This window comes from Cavia porcellus, unplaced genomic scaffold, assembly GCF_034190915.1.
Source record: "Cavia porcellus strain 051 isolate PalLab524CR breed Dunkin Hartley unplaced genomic scaffold, mCavPor4.1 scaffold_28, whole genome shotgun sequence".
In the NCBI taxonomy this organism is placed as follows: domain Eukaryota; kingdom Metazoa; phylum Chordata; class Mammalia; order Rodentia; family Caviidae; genus Cavia; species Cavia porcellus.
Window position 1 is genome coordinate 24,321,662 of NW_026947511.1, and position 10,216 is coordinate 24,331,877.

The following is a 10,216-nucleotide window of genomic DNA, read 5'->3' on the forward strand; positions in this document are numbered from 1 at the left end:
CTTCTACATTAGAAGGTAACAAAACATGGCTGAGAAAGATTAGTATGTTAACAAAATGTAGAAAACATCATGTTTTGCATTGAAATAGATTAATATAAGTGAAAACTGTGTCTTTTTGTAACAATTGACAAGTTCTTTGCACCATGTGTAAAGAAATATAAAGTATTTTAAAGGTGAAATAAATTTATAAAGAGAACAAAAGTGTAGGACTTTTACTATATGATTTCAAAACTTAAAATAGACAAATTGATAGTGAACATAATCCCAGAATCCAGAAGCAGATCTTAGATAAGAAAGCAACTCAACAAAGGAAAGAAAGTATTTCAAAAATGATACTGGGAAGCTAAATATCCTTATCAGGAAAAAACAAAATCAATTTGCATTTTTGTTTCACTTTACATTAAAAAATAATGAGTTATGCATTGGCTCTAAATACAAAAATTTTAAAAAGAAGGCTTCTAAGATTCAACAAAGTGAAATACATTTGTGCTGTGGGGTGGACAAGTAGATTTCAAAACAAAATCAAGAAAAAAGCTAGGAAAACCACAGATTAGAAAATATATACGCATTTGACAGAGAACTTATCCATAATAACATTTTTTCTACAATAGAATAAAAGACATCCTACTAAATATGGACAAAACATGTGCACATCTATTTTATAATAGAAAATATATAAAGAGCCATAAAATGCATAAAAATGTTCAAAGCAACTAGACAGAGAGGTTAGGTGGGAGGCTTTCAGGTGGTCCCACCTCATTGCCTCCTGGGTTTGCCGTTGGTGAGGTGGATGGCTGGGTTTTGTTTGTCTTCTCATTTTCTTTTCTTTCCTTTTTTTAAGTTTAATTCCTGGATTGATGCTTGTTTACTGTCTATAGTAAGTCGCTTCATTGCCAATATTTAGAACCTTAGGCAATGACTACTTCTCAGAGGTGTCTTCCAAGGGTAGCTTGTCTTTGGGTTTTGAGATCTTAGCTCTTTAATTTGTTGGGGATGAGAAGTTGCTGCCTCCTTGGCCCAGCTCTTGCTTCTTTGGCACTGACCTACAATATTTCTATGACCCTTAGGCAATGTCAGTTTTGGAATACCAGGAAGAATATTTGGTTAGAACAATTATGTCATCTTGGCTGAAGTGGAACAATCAGTAATAAAAAAAAAAACATCCACCTATAAAATGACAAACTCAGGTAGCCATTAATTTTCCACCTTTAACTGTATGAACTAGATTTGTGGTTATATAACAAAATCTAAAACAAACCAGAAAATCATATGCAGTACGTAAGTTCTCAATATGTCAATTTTACCACCAAGGGAAAAGGTTTTAAAGGGGTTAGTGAAAAAATAGAGAAGTAGGAGAAGAAAGGATTAGAAGCAAGGCCAGCTTACAAAGGAGGATAATGCAGACTTTGGGAAACCATTGCAGAAAATAAGAAGAAATGAGAAAAAAATAAAAGGAAAAACAGATAATAATCATAAAGACGTTAGAAGCCACATTGATACTCCTACAAAAATAAGATCAAGCAATAAAGAAGAAAAGATAAAAAGCAGAATAACAAAGAGAGAGGGGGGGGAGGAAAAGAGAGAGAGAGATAGAGACAGAGACAGAGAGAGAGACAGAGACAGAGACAGAGAGACAGAGAAAGAGAGAATAAAAAGACAAAAAAAAAAAAAAAACAATCTATGTCCAGGTTTGTTTCTGCTGTCCCTGGTACACAACCTGTGGAAACAAAGTCCAGATCTGCCCCAGATTTATCCCAGCGAGCCAGCAGAAGCTTATTTTGGGGTAGTGGATAATCTCAGTGAACCTGCACTTTGTTTCCCTTTATTCTACAGGCTGGATTCTGACTGTGAGGCTGAGACCACACTGGTTCCCCCTGCAGCCATCCTCGCATCTTCCATGGCCTTGAACTCATCTCAGAGATCCTAGATGGGCTCAGCAGTTGTTCTGAGTGCTGAGCTCAGTTGGCCCATCCTCTGCATGGCTCCCAGTCAGTTGCTCTCTCCCACAGGATAACAAAGTCCTTAGCACTCACCCCCAGCTAATGTGGCCTTTCATGTCCGCTGTTCCCTTCTATTTCTATGTGTCACTGAGTTCTCTAGTGTTGGTAGCAGCCCCTGTGTGTTCACAGGTTTGAACCAATTCTCCTACACAGTGAGTCCAGACTCAGGGAGAAGGCTCTGCCATGTACCACCTTCTTTGTTGAAGTTTCCCTCTTTTCTCTACCTGTGGGCTTGAATTCTCACTTCAAATTCTTCCTCGGTCCAAGGGAACCACTTTCCTTGCCTTCTGCATGTTGCTCTATTCTAGTATCTGGATAGTAACTCTCAGAGAAGTGCTTTCCCTGCTGCTTACCACTCCATCATCTTGCTGGAAGTCCTGTAGAGGCCTGAGATGTGGATTGAACTATAAAACATTTTCTTGGTTAAGTAAAGTCAAACCCAAAATAATAAATATTAAATCATTCTGCACAAGATTGAAACTAGACCTTATTTTTTACCAGGTACTAAGCTAAAATCAGAATGGATAAAGATTTAATTATTAAAACAAACAATAGGTCAGCTGGAAGATAAAATAGAAAAATCTTTTGAAGTAATAGAAATAGGCAAGGATTTTTTATACAAATATCCAACTGCACAAGAAATACCATGAAGTGTGAACAAATAGAATGATATCAAATTTATCAGATTCAGCAAAAAATAAGTGTCAAAAGATGACCTACAGAATAGGGAACAATTTTGGCAGCTCCACCTCAGACAGAAGCCCAATATTGAAAAAATATAAAAACACATACAAAAAAGTAGAGCCCCCAAGTAAAGACCCTGTCAAAAATGGGCAATTGAAATGAATAGACACTTTTCAGAATATGAAATGAAAAATGACCACAACATGAGAAAATGTTCAATACTGGTAGCCATTACAGAAATACAAATTAAAATTACACATATTTTTTTTACATCAAAAGAGCAGCAATCATCAAGAAATTAAATAGTCATAAATTCCAGGGAGGCTGTGTTGAAAAAAGAACCCTCCTACATTGTTGGTAAGAATGCAAACTAGTACAAACATGGAAACCAGCAGAGACAATTTTTTAAAAAATAGAACTTCTATTTAATCTAGCTATTCTCCTATTTATCTTCCCAAGAGTTTTCAAGACATTATATTACAGTGACATATGCATACGAATATTTATAGCACCACAATTCACAGTAACTGAATCTTGGAAGCAGCCTATAGCTCACTGGCTGACCTATGCACAAAGAAAATATGAAACATATATACAATGGACTGTTACTCTAAAGAAGGATAAATTTGTGTGTTTATTAAAAATGAGTGCAACTTGAGAACAAAATGTTAGGTGAAATAAATCTAACTAAAGTATCATACAGCTTCTCTTGTATGAGATATCCAAAGTATACATAAATGACAAGATGAAAGACAGATAAAAGAAAACAGGGAATAGATCTTTGCAAATGAGAAGAGAACAAGGATATAGAGAAAAAAAGGAAGGAAGAGAAGGTAAGGACATGTACAAAAGAACCAGGACTTGTCACAAACATGTACTAAAAACCCACAATCAAAGTAATCACTATGTAAACATGTACTAATAAAATCAAAAATCAAATGGTTGGATTCATGTGAAGTTTCAGTAAGTAAGCATAATATAATTTAATGTAAATCAGAACAGTGGTTGCCCAGGAGCCAGGTTTGGTAATGGTAACTAAAGAAGGTGAGAGCACATTGCCTGCAAAAGGACACAAAGGAATTTTTTTGAGCTAATGGAAATATCCCATTTGGGGTTTTTTGTTGTTGTTTTTTTTTTTTTTTTTGATGGCTTTACTTAGGTGTGTGTGTGGAGGCAGTGGGTGTGTGTTTATATTTAAAGTATCAAATACTCTATGTAAATTATAACTCAATTTTATACATTTTAGACAAACATTGTGATAAAACTTTATTCCATCACAGGGAATTGGTACCTGTAAATGGTATAACTTGCTTTTTTTTTTTTCCCCATTTCCCTTATTTCCCTTCAGGCCCACTTCCCCTCTTTATTTACAAAACTTTAGGCCCATTTTTCATTCTCTTCTTTTCTTTTCTCTTGACCTTTATTTAAAACTGAAAATTTAGAAAGAAAGATTTAACATCTTTGAATATAATTTATATTCTGTGTGTCCATGATAACTGACCTTAAATTTGTCCAGAGCTAAAATGTGGACTAAACTTAACTCAGTTAAGAATAATGTACTGCAATAATTTCTTTCAGATATTAAAGTATTCTACTTTATCCTATTATTTAAAGACTAATGAGATAGTGATTATTTATATTCAGTGTCATTCTTTCCATCTCTAAACTTATGAGATTTGAGCTGATTAATGTTCAGAGATATTTGGATGACTTTGGACCGACCCTAGCCTATCAGTGATAATATCTAGTGATCAGCATGATTTCTCACCTTGTAATCCATCACTCTGAAATATACAGAATGTAATGCAGGGACCTGATTTACTATCAGAGCTACTTCAATGCTTCTAAACATCATCTAAGTGAAATTCCTTGAAGATTGATAGAATAAAAAGATTGGGACACATATCAGAACTTAATTTTACAAAACCAATTATCTTTAAAAAGACACATTAAGTATTATTTTTCTAAATTGACATGGCTGATTGATTTTTTTGTTAAATTTCCCACTTTTTATATTTGTAACTGGCTCTCTTTTATTTTTTTCTCTACATATATACCTAGGAATATAACTGTACTGCCTTGATAGAATATGCTTTAAGGCTGTCCTCCTAAACACTTACAGGAAAATTGTTAAAGGACATAAATAAAAGCTCTGTTACTCAGCCACAGATGTGCTGTATTCATAAACATACTTAACTTCCTTAACCAAATTTCCATCACATGTGTAAGATGATAAAATAGTGCCTGCCCATAAAATTATCGTGAAGAATAAAAGAGATGTATGTGCAGTCTAGTACCCAGTTAGCTTTGAAGTGCATAATAAATATTGATATTCACTATTTTTGCCAGGTTGGCTTTCTGGTTTTGAAAATACTCTTTGGGAATGTAAGGGCACCAATGAGAATCGTGATATCAGACTATACTCTTCATACTTGAAGTAGATCAATATTTTTGTTAAGGCAAGCAAAAGCTTCTGAGAATGTCAATGGAGTAAGTATTTGCATATATTGTCTGCACCTCCACAAAGCCTTGCTCTGTCCACTCATCCTTCCACATTCATTATGGAGCAGTTATCACATGTAACATATCTCAGTGTCTACAAATGACAGTGTTTTTGAATGAGTAAGAAATTAACTGCACAAAAAGAATTTAAGAACTACACAAAGATATGTGTGTATATACATATATTGTGAATATATATGCATGTGTGTTATGCAGTGTTTTGCTTTCTTACAGTGAAATGTATTAATTATAAAATTTAGTAAAGTTGAATCTAGAGAGGTTGATTATAATTTTGACGCTGAATTTTGTCTATACTTATAAATTAACTGACATGTTACTTTAACATTTTTGACTATTTTAACAGTGAAATAATATAAATTAAAATATAGAAGAATGTCTATATTTGCTTAATTTCTGTTCTTTAAAAAGCATGGTCATTTTTTAAGCATGGTATGAAATTTTAACCTTCTTCGATAGCTTATTAAATTTACCTTTTTATTTCTCTAGATATCCATACAGTGGGTCCTACAAAGAGAAGGATTGCCTAAATTTTCATGTCCTTCCAAAGTTGAGAAATCTATAAATATTTATGCTTTGCCTTCGATTGATATGTAATGTGATATACATGTTTATTTTGTTTTTAATCTGGTCTTGTGTTTAAATGAATTAACTTACATCTATTCCAGACCATATTAAATGGAAGTATTTATGGAATATATATTAAATGAGCATTTAAAATATATCACCAAATATGATTGGTGAAATATACATAGTTTATGTTTTGTAGTGTTGCGATGTTTTTAATAACTTGATATAAGCATAATAATATATAATCCCTGGGACAATGTGAAAAAGTTAAAGACTGAAAAATATATTTGGTAGATATTAAGTTATATTTATCATTTTTCACTCGACTTTATTTAAATACTGGAATAAATTTAGATAATCTATATGCTCAATATGGAAACTTGTCATTTTACATGGAATTATAAAAACGGTAGATACAAGATGTACGTATTTGTCTGCTTTGCATTTGAAAAAATTAAAATAATTTGCTTTAGATTTGCAAAGATAGTCCAAATTGACACATATATTTCACCCAGTTTTGCCCAAAGTTAAAAACTGCTAAATGATGATTTATGAATGTCAAAGTAGAGATTGATAAAATATTATTAACTAAGCGATGTAGTTTTAAAAATATATTAATTTTGTTACCATGGTCCATTTCCTTGAAATTAATCAGATTGGGACACCATTTTGCATTTTTTCAATTTTACATTTTTTAAGACTCTTCCATCCTCTCTTATCTACCACACTTTATGACTTGCTTATCTATCATCATCTTAATAGTGTTCAAAGAGATGGATCATGTATTTTTATAAAACAAAGTATATTTGACATGTTTACATATTTAGATTATGGTTTACACCTAAATTTTATTTTAATTAATGCACAATAATTATACAGACTTATGGAACAGTTTGATGTTTCATTAGACATTTCCAATATCAAACGATCAAATCTGGTTGAATAGCATACACATTTACCTCAGTATTTTGTACTTATTTATGCTGGGATCATTAAAAGATTTTCTTTTAGCTATTTTGAAATACACAGTAAATTATTAAATATATTTTCTGTGGAACACTAACCATATTACTCCTATCTAGATGGACTTTCATACATAGTAACAAACCTATCTCTTTTTTCTTTTATTGGTGGTGGGTATCAAACTCACGACCGCCTGCTTGCAAGGCAGGTGCTTATGCCACTGAGCTAAATCCCCAGACCCATCACAAACCTATCTCTACCTCCTATTATAACCACTATTCTACTCAGAGTATTATGAAGCGAACTTACTCAGTTTTCACATGAATGAGAAAATGCAAGAGCTGGCATAATTCATTGTATATGGTCTCACCAAGCTTATTCATTGCACTTTGTTAGAATTTCATTATTTCTATGGCTTAACAATATTCCATGGTGAGTATATTCCATGTTTTCTTTGTTTCAATTTTTAAAATAATACACTTGTAGAAATTTCATGACTTTTAAGTAGCTTCTTCATGTAGTATGTTTTCAAAAATTATATTAGAGCAGTTTTAGGGCTTTCAGCTCTTTCTACTGGATCATCAGAAATGTACAAGTTAGACTCAGCATTGCTAATATATCTGTTATTCTCAACTTAATATACAAGGTCACAACAACCCTACTCTATATTTATAATGGCACTCTAGAGTAGTGAACTTCTCAGAAGTCTGAGCAACTCCTGGCAGGATGACAGTATGTAATACAGCAAATATGGGGGATCTCCTTCTATCTTGTCTTGAAGACCAATATTGTTTTCACTGTTTTGCTTGGTTCTGATTAATAGTTTTGCTCTATTCAATATTCTGTTTTGATTGGTTTTATAGTGTTCTGGTTTTGGTTTGATTTTCTATACCTGATTGAATGGGCAACTATTGTGAAGATAACAAATTATACTATTGAACCTATTACTGTTATCCCAGTGTCCTGTTTTAAGTTCTGTACCAGTTTTACTGCATTGTTATAATTGGCTTTTTTTCTGTCTTGTTTTGTTGTATTACTATCTTTAAAATAAAAAATAAATAAATGTAGTAGTGAACTTCTCACTCAGGTTTGACTCTTTACACACTTCTGGACTATCGTATCAGCCTCCTCGCTTATCGTCAGCTTGTGATTATAGCTGTTATTTCACTTACTTATGAAGGTAATCAAGTCACCAACTCTTCTATCCTAAGCAAAAATATCTCACCTAGAAGTATTCTAAAGTTGTGCATAAAATAAAGCAAATGTTTTCTGAATGTGTGGTTTCATAGTTTTCAGGCAATTAGGCAGCCACTTCAAATTTTTTTCTAACTCTATAGTCTTTCTGGTGCCTTAGATACAAAATATTCTTCTAATTAGGTGTGTACATGGATGTGCTATTTAAAAACAGTCAAATTTTCATAGTGTAAAAAGTCTTATTTTACACAGGTCCCACATAAATAGTACCCAACCAACTAAGCCTACCAACTCCCAAATCCTCTCCTCTTACCTCAAAGACATGTTTATATTAACAAACACTTTTAACAGTGACTCTTTGCAAACATGCAGACAAAGTATTTTTTTCTTTTATTTATCAGTTTTGTTGAGAGCAAATATTATTTATTCTAATATGCTACCCTCTTGAGAAAAAAAAGTGAAGAGAAAATTCCATTAATGTTATAGCTTTAAGGAATAATATGAAATTATATAGTAAAAAAGAAAATTTGTTAAAATTATATTTTTTCAAACAGATGAAAGATTTTGTTCAAGATATTTTTAAACATAGCATATTTTATTAAATCAACCATATTTGAGAGAAAAAATTGTTCTGTGGTACTGTAAGCTGTTATAAAGCCTTATCTGTAATAATTATATTTCTCTTTTGCAGTCATTAACTAGACATGTCTTTTCTTAACAGAAACAGAGACTTTAAAGCCTATTAATTGAACATCTTTGTTATGCAGGTTCATGTCATTTCAGTCTCATATATTAAAAAATTTCAAAATGTCACAGAATCAGGTAAAATGCGTAGTTTAAATATACTTTAATATATTATAATGAAGTACAATTATTAAATGGAAATTGTTTCAATTATTTTTTTGTGGTAGTTACACTCCCATAAGCATTTTTTTTCTAGAGGGAATCTTTGTCCTGATATTATCTCTGCTAGAGTTGTCTTAATGAAGTCTCAAGATACATTTTCGCTTTTTGATAGATTCATTCTAGAAGGTATAGAAATACTGAGAAAGTTGACAAAGGATTTCTAAGTAGCTGATTGTCTTGGTTCCTTTTCTATGGTTGCTGGGGCAAAGCAGCTCATACTCAAAAATAAAGGAAGGAAAGGGTTACTATCTTACATTTCTTGGAAGTTTGAGTTAGGTTTCAGTCCATAATCAGCTGGCTGCAGGGCAGGGTGGCATAGCACTGTGGCAACACTTCAAGGCAGCAGGCAGAGCAAAAGTAGCCAGAGCAAAAGGGAGGGATCAAGCCTCTTCCCCTCTCTTACATTTTACACAGGCTACCCGCCTTCCTTCAGAGCAGGTGTAGTGCTCACAAAATCTCTTGGTCCTCCTTTGTGCAGGATAAGGATATTTACAAAGTTACAAACCTGGCTCTCTGCTGAGTCTCTCAGTTAACATCTACACTGCTCAAGTTGACACAATGTATCAACCTTAACAGTGACGTTTTCTAATTTACAGAAGGAAAATTTCTCCACAAATGACACCCATATTAAACCATTTTTTTCCTGTTCTATACAGTAGCAGTTCCATCATTTCTGTTTTTCCATGAGTCTCTTAGTCATTTGATTTGATTTGATACATAGCGAGAGAGAGGGTTGTAGTTTCATTCTTCTGATATAATCAGTTTTCTGTGCATCATTTCTTACTGAAGCTAACATTTCACCACTATATGGTTTGGGCTCCTTTATTAAAAATCAGATGGTTGAAGGTTCATGGAGTTGTATCTGTGTCTTCTATATGATTCTATTTGTCCACATGTATATTTTTGTTCCTATATCAGGTGGATTTGTTTGTTTTTTGTTTGTTTCTATAGCTTCATAATGTAATTTAAAATCTGGGTTGTGTTGTTTCTCATTTTGCTTTTTTGTTTAGTATTGGTTTGGCTATTCCTGATCTCTTCTGGTTCCATAAAAATTTTATTTATTTTGATTCTAGTTCTATGAAGAAAATTATTACTATGTAATAGGTATTGTAATCAACCTATGTATCACTTTTGATAATATAACATTTTGATGATATAGATTGTCTAACAACCTCTCTAATTTCTTTCTTCAGCATACTATAGCTTTCATGATAGAGACCTTTCACCTCCTTAGTTAGGTTGATACCTAAGTATTGAATTTAATCTATTATGAATAAGATTGTTTCTCTGACTTTTTTTCATTGGGCTCCTTATTGTTGCATAGGAGTGCTATTGAATTTTGTGTGTTGATTTTGCTGCATTTGATTGCCAGTTCTAAG